The sequence below is a fragment of the Protopterus annectens genome, chromosome 2.part1 (genome assembly GCF_019279795.1).
Source record: "Protopterus annectens isolate FY-2018-M chromosome 2.part1, PAN1.0, whole genome shotgun sequence".
Lineage (NCBI taxonomy): Eukaryota > Metazoa > Chordata > Ceratodontiformes > Protopteridae > Protopterus > Protopterus annectens.
The window spans coordinates 1,615,963,443-1,615,988,588 of NC_056729.1; positions in this window are offsets into that span (position 1 = coordinate 1,615,963,443).

Sequence of the window (25,146 nt, forward strand, 5' to 3'; positions counted from 1 at the left end):
CTTAGATTTTGGTTTGTGAACCTTTAATAGGTCTTGGGTTGCACTTCTGAGATGTCTGGTAGGAGAGTAATAGTAGATGAGAGATGATAGAGCTGGGCAGAAAGATGGTTAATATAATTTAGAGCTGAGATTGGAGTAGCAGGTGAGGTAGTTCAAGACAATTTAGGTATGTTAGGGAGAGACAGTGGGGAGATTTATATGTTTGTTGAGGTGCAAATCTGGCTATCTTGCGATAAGTTGATTCTAGTTTGGCAAGTAGGGAGGAGTTCAGATATGTGAGTATTTGGGAGCAGTAAGTTAGACAAGGTAGAAGATAGGCATGAGTAAGAGTAAGCCTGGCTTTAGTGGTGAGGAATTTGTTATTTCTGCACAGAAGTCCTAGCTTCTGATCATCAAAAACATCGACATGCTAGTCAACACCAGGACTGCCAGGCATAACCAAGCATTGTAGGCAGCATGATTTGTGGATGGAAGCAACAACATGCCAGTCAACACCAGGACTGCCAAGTCTAGTTAAGCATTGTAGACTGTATGATTTATGGGTGGAAGCATTGACATACCAGTCAACACCAGGACTGCCAGGCATAACCAAGCATTGTAGGCAGCATGATTTGTGGATGGAAGCAACAACATGCCAGTCAACACCAGGACTGCCAAGTCTAGTTAAGCATTGTAGACTGTATGATTTATGGGTGGAAGCATTGACATACCAGTCAACACCAGGACTGCCAGACATAACCAAGCATTGTAGGCAGTATAATTTATGGGTGGAAGCATTGACATACCAGTCAACACCAGGACTGCCAGACATAACCAAACATTGTAGACTGTATGATTTATGGGTGGAAGCACTGACATACCAGTCAACACCAGGACTGCCAGACATAACCAAGCATTGTAGGCAGCATGATTTATGGATGGAAGCAACAACATGCCAGTCAACACCAGGACTGCCAAGCCTAGTTAAGCATTGTAGACTGTATGATTTATGGGTGGAAGCATTGACATACCAGTCAACACCAGGACTGCCAGACATAACCAAACATTGTAGGCAGTATGATTTATGGGTGGAAGCATTGACATACCAGTCAACACCATGACTGCCAGACATAACCAAGCATTGTAGACTGTATGATTTATGGGTGGAAGCACTGACATACCAGTCAACACCAGGACTGCCAGACATAACCAAGCATTGTAGGCAGTATGATTTATGGGTGGAAGCATCAACATTCCAGTGAGGGTCCATCACTGCAATTACTGCCATGGTTAGCCATGGGTGAACAATTAAAACTATAGCCAAAACATCCCATATGGACAACTGGATGGTGCTAAAATAATGTTTACATCTTTTTTTAATGGATTTTCTTAGTTACATACTACTTAAATGCATTTTCTTGCTTCTGTAATTTAAAATTTTTGAGTGTGTTTTTTACTGTCTTAGGGGATAAAGGTAAGAACAGCCCCTTATCCTTATAGAGAAGGGAAATGCATTTAGATAGCCAGCAAGGAAGAGTTACCTTAGATATTTCTTTACCCAGTTTAGCTGATCAGTCTTTCTGACCTTCTTAGTATGATGCAGATAATAACAGAGTTGACGGTGCACATCCAGAAGGTATAACATGTACTCTCCTTGATTGGCAAAACTTGGAAAAAAAACAGGAAGATTGATAGACTGGCTAAATGATGATTCAGAAGCCACCTTAGGGAGAAACAATGATTTTTTTTTTTCTGAAAGTGACTCAACCCCAAGAAGAAAGCTTTACAGGAAAGGCAATGAAGCTCAGATTTTTTCCTTGCAGATGTAACTGCTATCAAAAACAATGTTTTCCAAAACAGGTATTTCAAATCAGCTGTGACTACTGGCTCAAAAGGGGGTCTCATCAAGGCCTCCTGAAGAATAGTAATATCGCAAGGGGAAACAGGATCTCTAATGAAAGGTCATAGAAGAAGGGTGCCCCATAAGAAAGCCTTGGACAATCACAGGGAAGCGATGGGTTGATTGATTTTCCCAAATGTGAAAGCTGGAAATAGCAGTTAGTTGGGCCCTGATAGTAGAGTAGCTATACCTACTGTGAAACAGACATACCAGAAAATGTAAGATAGCATGGAGAGGGGCTAAAAAGGGGTCCAAATCTCTTCCATTTACTCTTGTAGATCCTCCTGACAGAAGGTTTCGGTGAAGAGGTCAGAATGTGTACACCTTGGGATGAAAGCCTGGACTGTCTAACCATCATCAGAGATGGAGAATTCATGCAGTAAACTTGAGAGCTTTTATATTTGGGTAAGGCTTCCCAGAGTGTGAGAGAAACAATCTGGAGCAGAGTCCGTCAACCAAAGAGGGTGAATCAGATGAGAGCAGAGGAAGGGTTACTCCTGTCAAGGCTAGAAGAGAGCACACTATATCCTTGCTCTTTGTCATTTTTCACAGAAGTATATGAATGAGATGAGAGGGGGATAGACAAAAAAGGAGACTAGGGGCCAAGTGTGGGTCACAGCATCCCTTGGGGATTCTTCCTCTTGGAGGATTAGGGCAATGAACCTGCTGTATTTGGTGATGGAGGGGAAATCAAAGGGGTCACAGCTCAGTTAGCCCCAGTGGCTGAAAATCTAATCTGTCACTTTTGAATTCATGGGTCACTCATGAGGAATGAGGACACGCCTTCACTTGTCTGCTAGAACATTGGACTTCCCCAGTATGTGCGTTGCTGTTAGAAAATAGTGACAAAACATTACCCACTGCCAAACCTACATGGCTTCTCGACATAAAGGGTAAGAACGTGCTCCCTCTGTGTGTTGATGTACTAAATTACTGACATATTTGTCTGGAATACAGATCACATCCCTGGAAAGAAAGTCCTGGAAGGCCTGCAATGCTAGGAGAACTGCCCTCATATATAGGATATTTAAGTGAAGACTGCCCTCAAAGGGGACCACATGTCTTGGACAGTCTTCCCCAAAGAGTGCCATCCACTCAGTTTCCATGGTCACTGCAACCTTGGGACAGGGAAAAACAAATGGTTGACCATGAGATACAGTTTGAGATTCTAGCCATCACTGAATATGAGTTTTGTAAATTTTTGTGAGAGGCCCTGGAAAATTCAAAGGCTGCCATCTCATTGACCACTGAACTGATAACGTCCATCGGAGCAACCTCATATGAAATTTGGCTAGGGAGACTAAGGTAATGGCAGCTGACAATGAGCCAGGAAGACACAAAATCAACCTTACTAGGGGCTTCTGATGATAATGTACTGCTACCACTTGTTGCTGGAGCATGGTGAACTTGGATACAGGTAGCCTTTCTCCCTGTAACACTGTATCCAAATGAACTCTGAAGAATTCTCTGGCTTTAACAAGTTGAGGATTGGACTTGGCTGTGTTTATGCTTATTCCCAGTTGAGAGTAGAGATGGACCAAGGCTTAGTCCTTGGCTTGAAGAAAAAGATGGGAACACTCACAACCCCAACAGCCTGAAATGGGCTGCAAATACTGTCACACACATGGGGAATACCCGGGGGACTGTGGTAGGACCAAAGTGCAGGGGTGGGAACCAGAGAATCCTCCTGGAGCATCTTTCCATCTTTTGTGGTTGTATGCATCCTGAACGTCTATCAAGCACATCCAGTTGTTCTTCCTCAATAATGGTAGGGTGGACTGTACTGTAACTATCCAGACTGTCTTCTGTTACACATACTGTTTCAAGTGACTGAGGTCCAAAACTGGGCTTAGGTCCCCATTTTTCTTTGGCACCAAAAAGAACTTGAACAGGTGCCAAAAATGGGAACATAAGGTAGAAGTTTTTTTTATATATATATCAGATTAGAAAGAAAGTAACTAGACAACAATGCACAATAATAGACGATTATTAGGCTAAAAAACCCTAACAAGAAGATGGATTAACTTGAACCCTGAACCAAGCTGTGAAATTAACTAGGAGAACCACATGAAGCTAGAAAAATTAAACAATCTATTTACAAAGCATATTATTGTCTGCAAAGTACTTTCAGTGCTTAATTTGATCCTTTTAATTGCTGACTTATTTTTATATTCTGTATCCTGGATTGTATATACAGGTTCAGAAAAGAGTGAGTAAAAAACTTAACAGGAGAATTACAGACTTTAAAGTAATTTCCATGCCTGGAAAGGCAATTGTAGGGGAGGTGGCAAAATGGTTGGAAGTGTTTACCTCACTAACATAAGGTACTGGATTTGATTCTTACCTTTAAGGGAAATTGGCTAGGCTTAAAATGGCTCACATGGACAGCAAGTCTAGTATTTGCCTATGAACCCTATGACCCTATATCAAAAAAGGAAAAACACTTTGTTGTCACCCAAGCATGAGCACAAGAAACTGCAGGGGGATCTGATGTAATTCACTACCCACAGAGGATTATGGGTATGGGGAGGAGCTTGAACTGTGGATCCAATGCCTGAAAGTTGTCAGAGTTTGATCCTAGATGAATCTGAGAACTCCCACCATTGAAGAATGAATGAAAGAGACAACATCAGATCAATTGGATTTAAAAATTAACGACTTTCTTAAGGAAGTTTAGCAGAAAAATCCACAAGACTGTTCATATAACACAGCATAAACTTATACACATATGCCTGCTAATTAATAATTCTAAAAGCTAAAGTGGAAGAAGAAAACATTATTTTTGCCACTAGGAGTAGGGTTAGTGTTTAGGATCAATCTATTACCATCAGGTAAAAAAGTAGATATGGATGGTTGGTCTGATCTAAGGTGAACAAAAATAAATCTATTAGTTTGAGGTAGGGGACCTGTGGATGAGTATCCGTATGATTTGAGACAGCATTCAGCACATCCTCCAGGGCTGGCAGTATAGGAGAGATGGGTGAAGAAAAAGGTACATCCTCTTGCAAAGTATCATAATATCTTTTCAGGTCAGGGGGAGCATCTATTTGTTTCCATAAAAATGCCTCGTTCATCCTGGATATTGTTTGATTAAAAGAAAACTCCTCCACAGGAGGATAAGATTCAAAATTGTCCACATTATTTGAGAGATGGGCTTGAGAATCTACAGATGAAGCCCTATCTCTATCAGTGTCATATCAGATCTTGTTTCCTTAGGAGCTGCATGACAGAGAATGTCCACCTGTAATGGTTTCTGAAGTCCAGGATTCATAACTTGTAATGCGTGTCTGGCTATGAAAATCATCATGTTTAAGTGTTATGACTTCTTAAGATAAACGATGTATGGCATTTTGATTTTATTTACAGGAATTCCTATTAGAAGAAGATTGACTCAGAGAGGGGGATTTCTGTGCAGTCTTATGCTTTCTTTCCTCAGTTACCTTGAGCAGAATCTCCCGGGGTGCCTCCAGAACCTAGAGAAGATGGTTCTCCCATTCCTAGATCAGGCACTGGATAGCCAAAGAGGATATCTCTGACTCCTGGTTCATATTGGCCAAAAGGACTACATCAGAGGCAGCCAGAGAGGTAAATGAGTAGTCAAAAGAACAGCCAATGGCCACTGCAGGTTCATGCATCATCGGCTGAGTGGTACTGAGCCTGTGACATAGAGAAGGGCTTCTTGGCAAGTATTTTTTTCTTTCTAGGTATACAGGGAGTGGGAAAAGCAGGAACAGAGTAAGTATCCATGCTGTAGCTGAGGAGAAGGAGATGCCAAAAGTAGTAAGAATTGCTGAAACCAGTCAGTCAGAAGGTAAGTTGCCATATAGTGTCTATAAACAGCACTCTTATGCTCACACTTCTAAACCCAGTCCCCTCACAAAGTAAATGCATAAGCAGCACACAAAATAAAACATGTCAGAATATGTTAGACTGGTTCAAGAAAATTATCAGGTTAGTCTTCACGAAGCATGCATAAGCACTACATTATAAAGCACATTCCTGCTCATCCCAAATTAAAGCATTTAGTTGCATGCTGATTTCCTGCTAACTGGGTACCTCCACCTCTCCTTCAAAGTTTACACAAGCTGTACACATTTTTCTAAAAAAAATATAGCTCACAATTAGCTGAAAAACTTTTGTTGCTAAGAATAGCAGTCCCTGATAGGGAACATCCGATGTTTTGAAAAAAATGCCAGTATTCTTAAATGGGGGAAATACTGATTTTAGTCAGAAAATTATTAATATGTTCTTAAAAGGGCAATAGATTCTGTGTGAAAGTGTTACCTAATGGACAGAAATTAATCTTTTGGCCTGCTGCTGCTCGTGTGAAGCCAAAGAATTTCTTCCCTTGAGGCAGCAAGAAACTCTGGATGCTGATTTACCTCCTTGGGGTTAGCCAATCAGCAGTCAAGAGTGAAGGTGTAGGCGGGAACCAGAACTTTTGGAAGTTTGCCTGTTATTGTGTTCTAGGCAGGACACAATCCATTAAGCGTAAAGGCTACTGCAGCAGTGGGAAGATAGTCCAAATTCCTACTAGGGGCATGAAAACACTGGATCTGGTCCTCACTAACATGGTAAAATGCTACACTCACCCCAATGAAATGTCTGGTGGGATCAGACATTAAAGTTGTCTCCTTTGAAATAAAAATAAAACCCAGGAACCCTGCTAACCATTGAGCATTTAGGAACTATTTTAAGGTAAATTAACTACTATTAAGTGATCACCTGGCAAAATTTCAAGCCCTCAAACCCTAAGCACACTGCTGCCTATGTGGAATTGTTTAGAGACCCTGAACAATCATATTAATAGATGCATAGAGATAGCTATGCCTATCAGGACAGAACAAACTAAAAAAAAAGAAAAGAAACAAGCCTCCATGTTGAAATCTCAATGTGAATAGGTCATACAACAAAAAGAAGAAGGTCATGGCAAAAATTATGAAGAGCAACACACAACAACATAAAAACAATCTCTCATCAATGTAAACAAAAACTCAGAGGGCAAATCACTTCTACCAAAGCCAAATTTGAGGTAAAAATATCCTTCCATGACAAGGACAAACATATGGCTCTCTTTCGGCTTGTCCACATAATCAAAGGCAGCACCGAACAAATTGCAAAACTATTTGTAAATGAAGCCACCTACACTGATCCAGAAGTAGATAAAATTCAGGCAGCAAATGAATGTACCAAAAAACAAAAGAAAGAATATAAGGTGAAGGATCGATTAAGGAAGCAAGAAATGAGGAAAAGGTATAAATATATCTGCAAGTACAGAAAACTCTTGGAACAACCTCCAATGGTTTAGGAGAGGTGAATTTAAACCAAAAGACAAAAGGTTAATATTGGCGGCCCAAGATAATAGGCTACTTACATGTTGATTTACAAAATCCATTGAACGTGTGGTTCATAGGTTCATAGGTGTTTACAAGGCTAACGACCACAAGGGCCTTTTTAAGCCTAGTCATGCATCTCAAATCTCTGACAAGTTCTGATACCCTTGATAAGTGTAAGTAGGGGCTTGGGAGATAAAACATTTACAGGTTACCTGTTTGCATTAGAGACATAATGCAAATAAGATATAATAGGCTCTTAGGTTCATAGGTAAGTACTTGGCTATTGGCCCTAGGGCCTATACAAGCCTAGCCAAATGAGTTCCCTGCCTTTTGCAACCCAAGAAAATTATTTTCCAGTGCCCCTGTTGAGTAGAACCACAGCAATGATTCCCGGGGTGAATTTCCTATTACCCATCCAATTGTCAAGATTTCTGTTAAAGAGGGCTAATGAGAAGCTTTGCTTGACATGAATGGGCAGCCTATTCCAGAGTAGGGGAAATATCTGGGACAGCAATCTATCCCTCCAGTATGTTCTGTTTATTGTGGTGACAAGGTTTAGGTCCCTGGAGCATGTGGCTCGGAGAGATTGGGATTTCTTTAAGTGTAGCATGTCCATCAGGTCTGGGTTAGACATGGCTTTGTATGTTAAGCAGAGGTCACCTCAGAGTAGGTGATATGCGATGGAGTAGAGCTGGAGTTTTTTGAGAAGGTCAGCGTATGACATCTGTTTGAGGCTGGTAATCCTCTTAGTGAGGTATTTCTGTGGCCTTTCCAGTTGTTGCAGATGTCTTGTGAGATACATGCCAAATGGGTCATTGTACTCTATGATGGATCTAATAAGGTATGGGTAATGAGGAATGATGACCTCTCTTTTTCTGGAGGAGAACCCCTTTGTGATGAGGTGTGCCATGTTGAAGGATTTCCTGACTACTGTGGTGACGTGATTATCAAAGGAGAGACTACTATCCACCTGTGTCCCAAGGTCTCTTATCACACTTTTGGTGTTTAGTAAGCTACCGCCTATGTGGTAGTTCATGGGTACGGTATTTTTCCCAAAGGGGATGACAATGCACTTCTTGGCATTGAGCTTTAGGCCATGACTTTGACACCAAGCATCAGACTCAGTGAGGCCTCTTTGTAGAATGTCCACATCCTTAGGTGAATCGATTATGGCTCCTAGTTTGCAGTCATCTATGAATTTTATTAGCAAGAGACCAGTTGTATTTGCGTGGACTTCATAGAAGTAGATACTGAACAGGAGAGGATCCCAGGACCGAATCCTGCGGTACTCCACTTGTCACTGGTCTGAAGTCAGATTTGGAGTCATCTACTTTCACCGTGTGAGTTCTGTCAGTGAGCCAGTTAGCCACCCATCTTGTGACATAGGGATTTATGCCTAGTCCAGTGAGTTTATCTATAATACCAGAGTGGAGGATGGCATCAAAAGCCTTGGCGAGGTCAAGATAGGCAGTGTGCACTACCTTACCCTCATCTACAGCTCTAGTGACTGCTTCTAAGAAGTCAGTCAGGTTTAGGAGGCATGATCTACCCTTTACAAACCCAAACTGAGTGGGGTTCAGAGTTTGGAGGTTACCTGTATCTTTGTTTATAAGCTCTAGGATGATGCGTTCCATGGCCTTGCAGACTAGGCTCATCAGGCTAATGGGGCGGTAGTTCCTGGGGTCTGTGGTGGAAACCCCTTTGTGGAGTGGGATAACTGTCACTGTGTGCCACTCCTTAGTCACAAAGTCTGAAGTGAGGCTATGGTTGAACATGGTTCTTAGGTGGGGTGCCAGTTCGTTCTGTAGTTCTGCAGAACGCAGCCTGGGATGTTGTCTGGTCCCATAGATGCTATGTTCTTGGCTTTGGAGAGTGCTGTCTTCACCTGTGCAGCCATGATTTCAGGGGGTTTGCAATCATCTGGAATCGGGATGGGCCCTTTGGGGGGTGAGGGGGGGGGGTGACGTTAGCACTGAACCTGTCTGCCAGGATGTTGGCAATATCAATTGTTTCTGTATATTTAGTGCCATTGTGCTGTAGTTCAGAGCAGATCTGAGTGTTGCCATTGAGATTCTTGGCATAGTTGTAGAAGGCTTTGTGGTTGTCTTTAGAATCCAAGGCAATTTTATTTTCGTAACTAGCTTTGGAGGATTTTATGAGGGATCTCAGCTTCTTGCTGAGGCTGACCAGGGAGTTCCTGCAGTCATGGGATTTTACTCTTTTCTGCAACAGTTTCTTCCTTCTGTTGTAGAGCTTGTTTATGGCAGGGGACCACCAGATTGGCTTCCTTTTTCTGGAGGTTAGCATCTTGGTTCTGTTGGGGATGGCATGGTCCATGCACTTGTGTATGTACTTATACAGTGCATTTGTATATGATTCAGCAGTCATGCTACTATTTTCCATCTGTGTGGGTGTAATAAAGTTTGCCAGATGTTCATCGTGTTTCACTGTTGCAGTCATGACTGTAGGGTTCTCCCCTGCCGGCAGGCAGCCTTCGGTCGGCCAGAATCCCAAAGTCTGGGTCCGGCGTCAGCTGTTCAGCCATGCTCCCTGACATCAGAGCGCCAGGAGTACAAAGCTGACAGCCGACGCCATGTTCTCCAGTCTTTCTTGCTGTGCGGTGATAGCAGTTCGCAAGTGCCGGTCGGCTGACTCCTGACAATTTTTTCTAAACAAACTTCAGTCCGAACACTTTCTTCTCCTACTCAAAGCTAAGTACCCCGTTGGGGAAACTTTTTTCTTGCTCCAGTCCGATGTCAGAAAAAGTTAATAATTGTATTTCATGTGGGAAGCAAATACCTCATAAGGATTTTCATTCTTACTGTATTCCTTGCTTAGGCCCTGACCACAACGTAGCTAGTTGTCGGTTTTGTGCTAGATTCAATCAACGTACTATTAAACGAAGGTACGATTTTGCATTTCATTACTTCGGTAGGCGTTTTAATTACAAAATGTCGTCGGATACGGTTCCGGCTACTGGAGTTCACAAACGACGCAAGGACAAAGACAGGCCTCCGAGGTCCAAATCAGATGATATCACACAAGCAGAGCCAGCTTCAGGTTCGGCCGTCGTCAGTGAGGCACTTTTGCAGCCCTGTCGTCGGCCATTTCGGAACCGATAGCCAAAACGGACTCCCACAAGGAGCCAACTAGGCCTTTGAATATTTCTGTTGCAGGACCTTCGTACAATGCTCCTTCGGATGGGTCCGGAGCCGCTGTGCATGTACTGGCTTCCGAAGGGGTTTTCAGACCTACTCAGCTTCTAATAAAGGCAAAGACAAAGGCAAAGACTCCTTCCAAATCAAAGACTGCAGCCCAGGCCTTTTCTGATCTGGCTCCCAAGTCTCAGAAACCGTTACTTAAGATGGCAGAGGACTTACTTACTATGATTAAGGGTTCACATCCCCCTCCAGATAAAAGGCCAAGGCAGGAAGTTTATTATGACTCCTCTGATCAGGCTTCTGTTTCTTCAGTTTCTTCTTCTGACCAGGAATATTCTTTCCCTCCTTATGAGGATTCTGATGTTGAGGAATCCATTCCTTCAGCTTCTCCCCCTGAGGATTTCTCTTTTGGGGAAACTTTGCATGAAATGAGGGAACATTTCCACTGGGAAGGACAGGAGTATTCAGAATCTAAGAAAAGACTAAGAGATTTTCTTCTTCTTCCCCAGCATAGACCCCTGACTATTCCTCCTATTTTAGATATTGTGGATGATGCTTTTTCGGAGGCTAACTTAACTCCTGACTCTTTTCCTCCAGCTCCTGTTAAGCCTGACAGATATTACAGGGTTCCTGATTCCCACCAGTTTTTATACAAGAACCCTACTGCTGACCCTGAAACCATTTCTCAGGGTCCTAAGGGAGTTAAGGCCGCTTCTGCTAAAAACCCCATTCCCACTGAGAAGGATTCCAGATCTTTAGAAAGATTGGGCAAAACAGTGTATACTTCTGCTACTTTATCTATCAGGGCTTTAAACTGTCAGTTTCATATGTTGAAATACCAGCAATTTCTCCTGTCTGTTCTAAAACAGAAGCTAACTTCCATTTCCGCCTGTGCAGATGATAAGGAGTTACATGACTTAATGCATGCCACTGAACAAGTTGGGAAGCATGGTTTACACTGTGGATTTGATGCCTTAGAGGTTTCTTGTAGGGCTGCTGCCTCTGGCACAGTAATTAGAAGGCATGCTTGGTTAAAGGAATAAAATTTGCCAGATCAAGTAAAAGCTAAATTATTAGATGCTCCTGTTCAGCATAATGTTTTGTTTGGATCTAAAGCTGAAGAGGTGATTAAAAAGATGGAGGACAAGGCAAAATCCATGCAAACAGTTAAAGATTTCTTACAAGTACAGCCACCCAGATTTAGTAGGAATTGGCCTACAAAAAATTGGTCCTTTCCCAATTCAGACAGGCCTCAGAGGGGTAGATACAGACACTCCCGAGGAAGGCCTCAAACGCAAGCCTGTTATAGACCAAGACAGTGGACTGCTTCCACCCCTAGGGGAGGAGAGGACAGGTCGCAAACTCATAGGAAACAGACTCAATGGCTCCCTCTGTTGGGCTGCAGGAACTTCTTGCCTGGAAGCCCCTCTCAGAAGAAAACTTTCTCTTTTTCATCTAAATTGGACTCATATAACCCAAGACAAGTGGGTTCTGGATGTAGTTTCAAGAGGTTACAAATTACATTTTCATACCCACCAAGGCCAAGCGGATGGCCAGATCTTCCAAAACATAAATGGTCAGAGGCCTTAAACCAAGTGGAAGCTCTCTTGGCTATGAAAGCCATAGAACTAGTTCCACTTTCAGAAATGGGACAAGGTTTTTACTCAAGGCTCTTTCTAGTCCCCAGGAAGCAAAATTCATGGAGACCCATTCTGGATCTGTCAGTCTTGAACACTTTTCTAGAGATACTAAAATTCAAGATGCTTACTCTACAGCAGCTACTTCCAATGCTGACCAAAAAATGCATGGATGGTGACTTTGGATTTAAAGGAGGCATATTTACACATTCCCATCAGGCAGGAACGCAGAAAATACCTCAGGTTCAAGGCCGGGTCGAGGCACTATCAATTCTCTGCGCTGCCCTTTGGATTGTCTACTGCGCCCAGGGTCTTTACCAAATGCCTAGCTCCAGTAGTAGCTTATTGCAGACTCAAGGGAATTCAAATTTACCCTTATCTGGATGACTGTCTTATTCAGGCAGACAGCAAGGATGTTTTACTTCAGCATCTAGAGTTTGTTCAGAATCTTCTCAAGTTCCTGGGATTCACTGTAAACATAAAAAAGTCAAATTTGACACCCTCACAACAGATAATTTTTCTGGGCGCTTCTCTAAACACAACAACCCAGATGGCATTTCTGACATATGAAAAACAATTACAGCTGGCCTCAACTTTCAAAACCTTGGCAACGTTAACTCAGCTATCTGCAAGGAGATTCCTGCAGGCTTTGGGTTACATGGCCTCCTGCATCCTTCTCATACCATATGCCAGACTACATATAAGGAAAATACAGTGGTACCTAAAAAGTGTATGGTCTCAGCATTGCCACAGTTTAGACATACTGATCTCTGTCCTGCCTTGTCTTCAAAAGGAATTCCTTTGGTGGTCCAAGGCATGTACTCTAAACAAAGGAAAACCCTTCTGTCTGCCTCCTGCCACTCAGATACTGACCACGGACACCTCAGATTATGCATGGGGAGCCCATTTTCAGGGCAACTGTCTGCAGGGTCTTTGGACAAAGGATCAGAAGCACTTGCATATCAATTTAAAGGAAATGTTAGCCATACAGAAAGCTCTATTGGCCTTCAGGAATCTTCTACAACCAGGACAGCTACTGATACAGACAGACAACACCACAGTTATGTGGTACATAAACAAGCAAGGGGGATCTCATTCCTATCCCCTTTGCAGACTAGCCATGGATCTTTGGAACACAGCACTAACTTGCAATCTGGACCTTCAAGCACAGTTTCTACCAGGGAAGCAAAACTTCCTGGCAGACAGTCTGAGCAGAAATCTTTCAGACCCACATGAATGGATGCTGGACACCGAAATATTCAGGATGATTACTGCAGTCTGGGGATGTCCTCACATAGACCTCTTTGCATCCCACCTCAATCATCAACTACAGATTTTTTGCACCAGGACTTTCCACGAAAATGCTTGGAAAGTGGATGCACTATCATTCAGTTGGAGAAACCTCTCAGGATATGCCTTTCCGCCTCTTCCTCTTCTTCCACGAGTATTATTAAAGATCAAACATGACAAGCCCAAGATGATAATCTTGCTGGCCCCAAATTGGCCTCAACAGTTTTGGTACCCAACACTGAAAAACCTTTGTCTGGAGCCCCATGGGTTTTACCACAGACTCCAAACCTTCTGTCCCAACACCAGGGTCAGGTTCTACACTCCCATGTCAAAACTCTCAGCCTGGCGGCCTGGTTAATCCAGGGTCTTTGAATCATTCTCTCATACCCAAGCAGGTTATGGATGTCATTTTAGAAGCCAGACATCCTAGCACTAGAAAATCTTATGCAGGAAAATGGAAAAGATTTTGTTCCTGGATGCAGGCTCAGGATTCTGATCCTCTTACTCATAAAATTCCTCAGATTTTACTTTACCTGACAGACCTCTTACATAAGGGTCTCTCTTTCTCTTCCATAAAGATTCATGCCTCTGCTATTTCTGCTCATTATAATACAGACCCTCCAATCTTTTCCCACCAGCTCATGAGACAGTTTCTCAGAGGAGCTAAGAACTTAAGGCCCCCTAGATCTCCTCCCATTCCTGCTTGGGATCTCAACTATGTTTTGGAAAAGCTCACCTTACCTCCTTTTGAGCCTGCTGCCACTTCTGACATCAAGTTTTTTATCTTGGAAGACAGCCATCTTGTTAGCTCTGACCTCTGCCAGGAGAGTGTCAGAGTTGCAAGCTCTTATGGCTGTAGAACCTTATATTATTTTTCATCAAGACAGGGTGTCTTTAAGGACTATTCCTACTTTCATGCCTAAGGTGGTTTCCAAAGTGGCTTTAAATCAAACTATTCACTTGCCAACTTTTTTCCCTACTCCTGAAAATAAAGGGGAAAGGATATTACATTCCTTGCACGTACACAGACAACTACGTTTTTACCTGGACAGAACCAGGGACATCAGGAAATCAAAGCAATTGTTTGTTTCTTATGCTTCAAGTTCCCAAGGTAAAGCCATTTCAAAACAGACCATTTCTAAATGGATTGCTCATGGAATCAGATTTTGCTATTCACACCATGGAAAGCAAATCCCAGGGAGTATAAGGACTCACTCTACCAGAGCTGCTGCCACTTCAGCTGCCTTCCTCAGGGGAGTTCCTACCAAAGACATTTTGGAAGCTGCAACTTGGAGTTCAGTGCATACTTTTTCCAAGCACTACAATCTACCTCTCTACTCTACGTCTAGGGCAGGCTTTGCTTCTGCAGTCTTGCAGGGTCTTATAGCCACCCCTCTACTTTATGACCACCTCCCTTTCATTCTGCTTTGGGATTCTACCCTACAGTCATGACTGCAACAGTGAAACACGATGAACATAGTACAGTTGTGTACACTTACCATAAATGTAGATGTTCGAGTGTCTTCACTGTTGCAGTCTGGGTTTCCCTCCCTCCTGTCCCCTCTTATTTTTTCTTTTGTGTGGTTCCTTTTTTCACCCTTCTTCTGAAGTGTATTTGCAAAGGGTATGGGACCTTACTCATTTTGGAACTTCTGACATCTGGGGCAAGAAAAACTGGAGAACATGGCGTCAGCTGTCAGCTTTGTACTCCTGGCGCTCTGACATCAGGGAGCGTGGCTGAACGCCGACGCCGGACCCAGACTTTGGGATTCTGGCCGACCGAGGACTGCCTGCCAGCAGGGGAGAACCCTACAGTCATGACTGCAACAGTGAAGACACTCGAACATCTACAATTATGGTAAGTGTACACAACTGTACTTTCTGACTTAAGAAGCATGAAGTTGGCTTTGGAGACGTTTTTTACGGTGGTTTCCTTAATGGAGAGGGGGGGGGGAGGTGGGATATGGATGTCTAGGGTTATTAGCTTGTGGTCGAACCTGACCAGTCAGGAGTTGACCTCTGGCATGGAGCATCTATTACCCATATTGGTAATGATCAGGTCCAGAATGTTTCTACCCCTGGTAGGGGTATGGACAAGCTGGTCCAGGGCATTAGAACTGATGAATTCCAGAAAACATTGGGCAAATGAGTTAGTACATGAGTAGTTTTCCCAGTTGATGGAAGGGTAGTTGAAATCTTTGGGTATTGGGGTGTATCTTAATATTATCCAGTATATTCAGAAACATGGAGTGGGCATCCTGGGGCATGGCGGGGGATCTGTAACATGCTACAACCTGAATTGCAGTCTTGCCCATTGTTAATTGTACTTGGATAATTTCAGAGGTATTATGTTGAGCAACTAACCTAGACGTGTGGATATCCTTTATGAATATGGACACGCCTCCTCCTTTAGTATTTCAGTCTGGGTTGGGTGGCCGAAAGGTGCAGCAATAATTGTAGCCTGGTAATGCAGGGGTGCTCTCCGGAGCCTTAAACCAGGTCTCTATTACTGCACAGATGTCAATATTCTCCATCTTAAGGACAGCCTCGAGTGTGTGCATTTTGAGTTTTAGACTTCTAGCACTGAGTAGCATTACCCTTAGATTTCGCTTGTTTATGTCTACTATGGTTTATGCATTTGACATCTGAGCCTTGCCTAAAAAAGGCACTATAGGGGCAGCAAGAGCCTTAGCCAGTATCCAGAATCCCAGCAGTGACAGGTACTCTCTGGAAAAGCATCATGGCCTGTCGATCATGTCGTCCCAGGCAGATACTGGATCCCCTTGGAATCACACCAGAATCTTAGCCAATTTTTGAAGTCAATCATTTTATCCTTGTACTGTGGCATCATTCTGGGTGATGGCAGGTTGCTACTCAGGACTAGTGTCATACCTGCCTGGGCCACATGGTCAGAGAGCTCCTCCATGTCTCTTTTCATGTAGTCCAGGGAGGTACATCTCCAGTCATTCACTCCAACATGGACAATGACAGAGTCATACTTGCACTTGTTGTGGAGTGACCTGAGTGCATGCGTTATATGGAGGATCCTGGCACCCAACAGGCAGCTGGTGAGGGGGACATTAGTGTGCCTGACTATAGAGTCACCATTGACTAGTATGCTGGGTACATTGCTTTGCCTTATGGGCTGAGGTTGAGTGGCACACTGATTTTATGGGCAATGAGTCGCTTGGGTAGTGTTGGGGGGGGGTGGTTGCTTGCGTTTCAGCTTTGGAGGTCTCTGTTGTTGGGGCAGATTTTTATTGAGAACCTCTGCGAATGTAGGTGTGTGTTTTGTATTACTATGTGTGGGTTTGGGAGGTGCAGGTTTTGATGGACTATGTGTTGAGTGTGGTGTGGTGTTAACCTTCTCCTCTTGACTGTCTAGTCCAGTCTTGGATTGAGAGAGCTTGGCTTTCAGTTTGGCTATATAAGTGCATCTCTCACAGGTTGTAGTGTTGGATGGTAGGAGGAGAGGGTTGTCAGCGTACATGAGGCAATTGCTACATTGCCCCAAGATGCCCAGATTCATCAGGTGGACAGGAGAAAACACCAGGAGCTGACCCTTGGACATGCCTGGTTAGTGCTTATTAATTTAAGTACTGGGAGCTGATTTCCTCTTGATTAGTGAGGAAAGTTGAGTGCTGCAGTAATTTGTAGATTATTCAGTGCTTGCAGAGAGAGTTGGACAAGTGCGGAGCACCAGGAAAATTTATGAGTGCTAAAACTAGAAGACTGGCTAGTTTAAGGGTACAGAAACAGTTTTGAGTGCTAAAACTAGAAGATTGGCTAGTTTTAAGGGAACAGGAACAGTTTTGAGTGCTAAAACTAGAAGACTGTCTTGTGCAAGGGAACAGAAACAGTTTTGAGTGCTAAAACTAGAAGACTGGGTAGTTCTAAGGGAGAATCTGAAGAGCAGACTTTATGGCACCTGGAATAGTTCAACCGCAGTTAAATACCACTGTACGGTGCACAAAACCGCACAAATATGGGTTTATAAACCAAAAGATGAAAGGAATAGAAATAGCCCAAAATGGCCAATAAAACTATAGATTCTGACCTGGAACCACTCCTCCAGGTGACAGGCTGTTTCAAAGCTCACCACTCTCACTGATGAGCAGAGAAGAAACAGCAAATGCAGGTTTTGTAAAACAGAATTGGAAACAGTTGGACATCTTGTTGCTGGGTGTGATACACTAATGGCAGAAGGACAGTATACTGAAAGGCATAATAATGTGGCAAGAAGGTTGCACTGGGGATTGTGCAAATGTTATAATATTGAAGTAGCTGAAAAAACAATGGAAACATGAACCACAAAGCATTATAGAAAATGATGAAGTTTATATCACATAGAATCATCCATTACCAACTGTGCAAAAAAAAATAGATGTGACAAAATCAGATATAGTAGTTCATGAAAAGAAGACAAAAGTAGGATTGATCATTGAAATTGCTACATCTATTGTCTACAGTGTCTTATACAGAGAGACCCATAGTCAAAATATGAAGATTTCCAGGCAAAAACTAGGGCAATGTGGAAGGATACACAGACAGTTCCAATATTAGTAGCAGCAATTGGTCTTATAAAAAAGAATTTACAGTCGTACTTAGCTGTGTTACCGATACATGTAGCTCCATATGAATTCCACAAGGAATCATTTCTGGGCTCATTGCAGGTGCTGTGAAGAGCACTTTTGGATAACATTAAAGATTAAAATGATACTAATTTCATGAACTTTAATCATATGTTGACTTAGGAATGGGGTCTATTCTCATTGTGATATTAGAAACCCAAATGACTTGGAGAAATGAAAACAGCCAAGAAAATGTAACAAATCTACTGGTCAATAAATTCATCTCCAGTTCTACCCATTTCTGCCCTAGTCACCTCCGAGGAAATAATATAGAATGGGTCTATGTCAAATATTCAAACACTTAAATGTTCAAATCACTAAAGATTGACCTTTAGTGATCAAACATTTAAATGTTCGAATATTTTTAAAAATTAAAAAAAAATAAACTAAACAAAAAAAAAAAATTAAAGGGTTTAAGCAGGGGGGAAAGCCCACCTGCACCCCCATACCTCCTCGCTACTTAAATATACCAACTCCGAGATCGCGCTACAGTGTAGGAAATGTGAAATTTTCCATTTCTGCACTGTAGCACACTGAAGTGCGATCTCGGAGTTGGTATATTTAAGTAGTGGGGGGTGTGGGGGGTGCAGGGGGGCTTGCCCCCTGCTTGCACCCTTTCCATTTTCTTTTTTTTTTGGAAATATTAATTTTTTTATATGTTTGAACATTTAATTGTTCGATCACTAACGGTCGATCATTAGTGGTTCGAACAATTAAGCATTCAAACATATAACATAGACCCTATAGAACATACCCCCCCCCCCCACACACACACCAAATATCACTAGGGAGAAAGTCCTTGATTGACTCTCCAAGGGCCTCTGTGATATCCAAGGATGTAACCTAAATAGAATGAAACATGATCTATCAGGACCACTAGGGTCACTATTTAACCATAATATCCAGAGAGGCTTCATGTCATGTGAAAGAAGAACTTTAAATGTTGGGTCTATATTAGATAATCTAACTTTCAAAAGTTCGATTGTCATATAGTCGACACCATATGATCAAACTTTTAAAAGTTCGAAAATCTAATAAAAAAAAAAAAAAAACTACACAAATAACCTACTTGAACGTTTTAAACAGAGGGGCAAGCCTGCCTGTACCCCCCCCCCCACACCCCCAGCTCTTTAAATATACCAACTCCGAGATTGCACTGCAGTGCAGAAAAGGGAAATCTTCACATTCCACGTTGTACAGAGATCTCCGTTAAAACGTTCGAACTTTCAAAAATTCGAACATATGGTGTCAACCATATGACAGTCGAACTTTTGAAAGTTTGATCATCTAATACAGACCTGTAAATGTCATCCATCTACAGAAGGGCAGGCCATCTATGGATCCAGGTAACAACAGACCTATAAGTCTAACTAGTCTAATATGCAAAGACATGGGAAGAACTATCACAGAAATGTTTAATAATGACACAGGAAATCATCAGTACTGGACTCCACCCAGTTTCATTCATCAAAGGCAGATCATGCCGACCCAGCCTGATGGACTTCTTCAGAAGGTCACCAAAGCAATGGATGAGGGCAAAATGCTGCATACTGCTTACTTTGATCTGGGCAATACACTTGATATAATTCCCTACTCAGACATTATAGACAAACTTATGGAATTAGGTATAAACCCCTATGTTGCCTGCTGGTAAGCCAGGTAGCCCTCAGATATGACTCAAGAAGTTAGGATAAGGGAGTCCACTTCCACATAGAGGCTGGTCACTAGAAGAGTCTCTCAGGGCTTAGTGTTGGGTCTGTTGCTTTCTAGCATTTACTTCCTTGAAGTCAAAGACATCATCAAGGGCCTCGTCTGGCTGACCAAGTTTGCAGAAGACTGCAAACTGGGTGCAGTCATAGAATACTCCAAGACACTGATATCCTCCAAGAAAGGCTGATTCAGACAAATACCTGGTGCCAGAGCCACTGTCTAAAACTGAATGCCAAAAAATGCATAATAGTAACATTTGGGAAGTCGATTATTCCTAGAAACTGCTTAATTGATGACACACCCCCTAACAGTAGCCCCAGTAGTAAGGAATTTAGGGAGGCATATAGATAGTAACCTGGCCTTTGACCAGCTTGTGACTACAGTAGTAAGGAAATTATTCTACACTGAGTAACATATGAGCAAGAGTATGACATCTAAGTCCAGGGACACCATTGTTCCACTGTATTCAGCCCTCATCAGACCAATCATTGAATGTACTGTCTCCTTTGGTATGTACCTGACCGGGCACACGCAACAACTAGAACATCCAGAGAGGTTCTTCACAAAAAGGATGCAGAGTGAAAACAGCATATCCTATGCAGATCGACTCAAAACTTTATCCCTATATTCAGTCTTCTACAGACTATTGAAGGTTGATTTATGCCTGGCATGCAAGTCGTTATTGGATCCTGCTCTAATGGATCTTCTGCATATCCATAGAACAAATAGCATCAGAATTACTCAAATCTAGGGAATTAAACTTCAAAACTGCTCTTAGAAATTTCCTAAACAGAGTCTGGATTTATCACTGTAATCATCCCACTTGAAATCCTTCTCTTTCCTGTTTCAACTTTCAGCTTCTTCTCTCCTTTCTCCTCCTGGTCTCTGTATGCCCAGATTTCTTTCACTATCACCTTTCACCTCTTATTTCTTCCTCCTCTTACTATTACTTCCCTTCACATTTTTTCTCTCCAAACGTATTGCTTTATCGACTTTCTTGACCTTTTCCTCAACTCTCCTTCTTCCCTAACTCTGTTCCTACTTACCTCCTCTATACTTTCCTCCATTTTTTAATGGACTCCTTTCCCAAATTTTCTTTTCCCGTTCTTGCACTGTTATGTTTTAACATTTTTCCTTATTCTTATATTAGCTTTTTGTGATTTTATATATTTTCTAGCTAAATCTGAACTATATACTATATACTTGCATGTTGCTTTCTATATTCTAGTTCAGCCTCTAATGTGTACAATTTTCTTGCATATTTTCTACTATGAGCATCCTACATGTTTATGTTTGGTGGAGATTTACTCCCCGGGCCTCTGCTGAAAAAGAGCACACATTCATTCAGACTATCCTGATCAACAAATGTCAAATAAATAATAATAAATAAATAAATACACCTTGCTTGTGACATAAACATGACATATTGGAGGGACAGGTATGTGCTTCAGCGACAACCCCTTCTCTGGCACAGCCTTCCTATCCATGTGAAGCAGAGTTCTTTCCTTATCTTATTCAAGTATAACTTGGAAGAGTAGATGGAGAATTGGACATTCAACCCTGGTCTGGCATCTATACTCCTAATGGACAGAGGCAGCTTACAAATGCTTGACAACCCAAGCCCTAGCTTACATATACCCCGTAGAATAATTTTAATGTTCCTAAACTTGCTAGATTTATTTGGGATGCAAGGCTAGGCTTAAAAAGGCCCTTGTGGTTATTAGCCTAGTAATCATCTATGATCCTATGAGGAAAACCCAAGAGTGAGCAGCATTTATGTGTTTTACAGCCATTTACATTTGTACTCATACAGCACTGCCACAGAACTTGTGTACAGAGAATCCAAGAGACAATACATTAGTGAAGGCCTTTGTATTTTTTGCCAATTCCCATATTCCACAGTCAACTACTTATTCCTAATCAATCTAAAGTAGGCTGTCTTGCATAGAACTACAGCTCTCAACTTGCACAAAATACTTGTCATACTCTGTTGCATAGAATCCCTGTGCATTTAATTCCACCCATTAAACCTGTTAGCTCATACCTTTCAGGTCATGCTTCATGTTCTTTCTTTATCTCCAGTATCTGGACACATACTAGTATTCTGTCATGTAGGACCCTTTCCAGTACTTCCATAACGGCATTGGTGTTGACCATAATGACACAAATTCATTGGAACTTATCTGTCCTGATATTCTCTTTGAATGACAACTAAGTATATTTTTCACATGTTATCTAAGGCTGGAGATCATTACACCAGGTACCAGAAACCAGTAACCTCTGGAGAGCTGTCCTTTTGCCAAACAGAAGGTCAGTGAGTCAGAAGTCCACTGGCGTCCTTAAAAGACAACAATGACACTGCATACTGACCTTAACTAATTACTGTTAAGGATACTAAACTTGTCCTTTAGATGTCTCAAAAGAAGATGCATCAGTATCTCCAAATCTATTGACACTTTTCTCCCCATATTAAGGGCATGATTCCTGAAAGCATTATTATGGCTAATTAATTTGCCGTTATTATAGCTAATTAATTTGCCGTTATCCTTATACCAGGTCGGTTATGAGTAAGTATCAGCAGTGAATGTGGAAATTATGAAAAAGCAACAGTGGAAGGTGTAATTATATCTGAAGATGAATACTCCCCCTCCCTTACAGAAACGATGGAAGATAGAAGATGGAAAGTGTTGGAGATGAGAGAAGGCAGTAGGAATTCTACATATGTTTTGGAAGTGCCAGGAAATGAAACACTTATGGAATAGCTATACAGAAGAACAGGTAAGCAAGTTTGAGATGTGAGTTCCAAAATTTTGGAAGTTAATACTCCTGAGGTTAGGTGAAGAGTGCAGGAGAAAGTGCAGTTACTTTTAATGGAAGGACAGAGAATGAGTATTATAGCTAAAAGTTTGAAGAATCAGATACATTTGGGAGGAAGGACAGTGAGGGTCAATAATTTGAGAACATGCAAGAGTGTACTGGCAGCACAGGGGAATAAGAAAAGTAGGGAAAAGTGAGGAAGGAATAAGAAAAAGTACTAGACATGTATGCTTGATGGTGATATTTATATTGTAAGTGGATTATGTCCGTTTTTAGAAGTATGGCAGGCAAAACAATTTAATTGTAATGGCTGGTTCATTAAAGTACCATACCACTACTTTGTAATTTCCTCAGTTTCCTCAGTCTGAACACAAGCATTAGAGTAAGTTCTCCATTATATGACTTTTATACATTTCTTAATTGCTCCGCCATCTTGTTTTTTATCATTAGCATACATAGATGTTCATTTTAATGGTATTTCTCATTACCATGTCATTATATGCCCATTAGCATATACCACATATGACCATGATGTGAAGCTTGTTTCATTGAATCATATGCACCCTGCACATGGCTGCTTGTCACACAAATTGTACTCGGCAAAATTTTCTGAATCTAGCCCTAAGTTTCCTCATAATACATGCCAATAAAAATTGCATGGCAGAAAAGAACTCTTGTTTATAAACTTTAACAATGTTTGTATTTACTTGGTTTAATCTATGTGCGTTTACATGTGTGTATGTATAATGGGAGACAGTAATTTAGTTGAATGTCATTAAAGTCGACATCTCTTTAATTGACACAATTATGGTCAGCTAAATAGATGGTTGACAGATGTGCAGATCACTACATCACCAGTCTTGGGGAATATGCTCCCGGTGTTGTGCAGTCTTAAGAGTTAGAATATAAAATTAGGAGGATTCAGGGATTCAGGGGGCGTACCCCCAACAAAAATTATTGTTTTAACTTTTTATTTATTTATTGCTTTTATTTACATGGTAGTACACAATCAGTATGTGCTAACATTGTTTTTGTCAACATTTTTGCTGGCACTGTTGATATTTGGGTATTTGGATAATTTTAAGTAGGCCCATATATATATATATATATATATATATATATATATATATATATATATATATATATATATATACATACATGCAGACATACACATACACAAATAAAGAGAGAGATTTCTATCTGTATAGATATTGACATTTGTTAACTGGGCTTGTCCAGATGGGCCAGAGACCCATTTTTCAGTGAAGACCCGAGGAGAAAAGCTCCAGTTACAAACAGTTTATGATACATAGAAATTCAGTTTACAATACATAAAAATAGTGACTCAATGAGTCAAGACTACATGACTCAATAGCTAAGTTAATCACTTCCTCCCCTAAAAATTCTCCAACCCCATCTACATCCCCCTCCTTTAACTCCCCTCCCTCTGCCACCACCACCACTACCCATCCCCCTCCTTTCTCTCTAAAACCCATTCCTGTTAGCACTATAAAAAAACTTCTTAATAAATTAAAACATTGCTCGAATGCCCCTGACAACTTACTGTCCAACTTTCTCAAATCAGCTATTGAGGACATAGCCCTTCCAAGCTAATTAACTGCTCTAGCCAAGAATCCTATGTACCCCTCCTCTGAAAAAAACCTTCATCATCCCCTTACATAAAGGAGGCAACAACACCAACATTTCTAACTTTCGCCCAATAGCCATACTGTCCCCTATCTCTAAAATTCTTGAAAAGTGCATTCATCTATAACTCGTACTCTACCTTTTAGACAATCATCCCCTTACCTGTACACAACATGGTTTTAAACCCAACCATAGCACCACCTCTGCCCTCAAGTCATTCCTAGAGAACATCAATCACACCCGTAACTTAGGAAACACTGTATCTTCCCTTTTCTTATACTTATCCAAGGCTTTAGACACCATATCCCATACCTTTTACTGTCTAAGCTCTCTCACTTTAATATTTCCTCCACAACTCTCATTTGGTTTTCTAGTTACCTCTCAAATAGGCAACAGGCCATTAAATGGAATAACTGTACCTCCCTCTTCTAAGACACCCCCACCAGCATTCCCCAAGGCTCCATACTTGGCCCTTTACTCTTCAATATCTTCTCACACTCTTACAAGAAATTCAAGATGCCTTTAACAGCACCGAGGATTGGATGCTAAATAATCACCTAGCTCTCAATGCATCCGAAACCAAAATTATGCTATTCACCGGGTTCATATTATAACACCAAATGCTGAAAACAGTGAACGGTGTTACATCGACACATATTCAGTGAATGCTGAAAATGTCAAAACCACATTACAGCAATTTCTTTCCTAGGGAAAGAAATCACTGTTCCAACCCCCCCCAAAAAAAAAAACACATTAAACACTTCCAAACACATACACACATACCCTAACCGTAATTATACCCCCCCAAAAAAACAGTAAACAACTAAATACACATATGCATGTAACCCAACCATACATCTAACAAAAAAAAAACAGTAAACATTTTAAAACATATGCACTTACCTTAACCTGCACCCTAACCCTAAGGTCAGTAACTCTCACACATTTACATAAACAGTTCCAAACACAAACACATTTACCTTAATCCTAATCCTACCCCCCCAAAACAAAAGTAAACAGCTAAAAACACATACACAA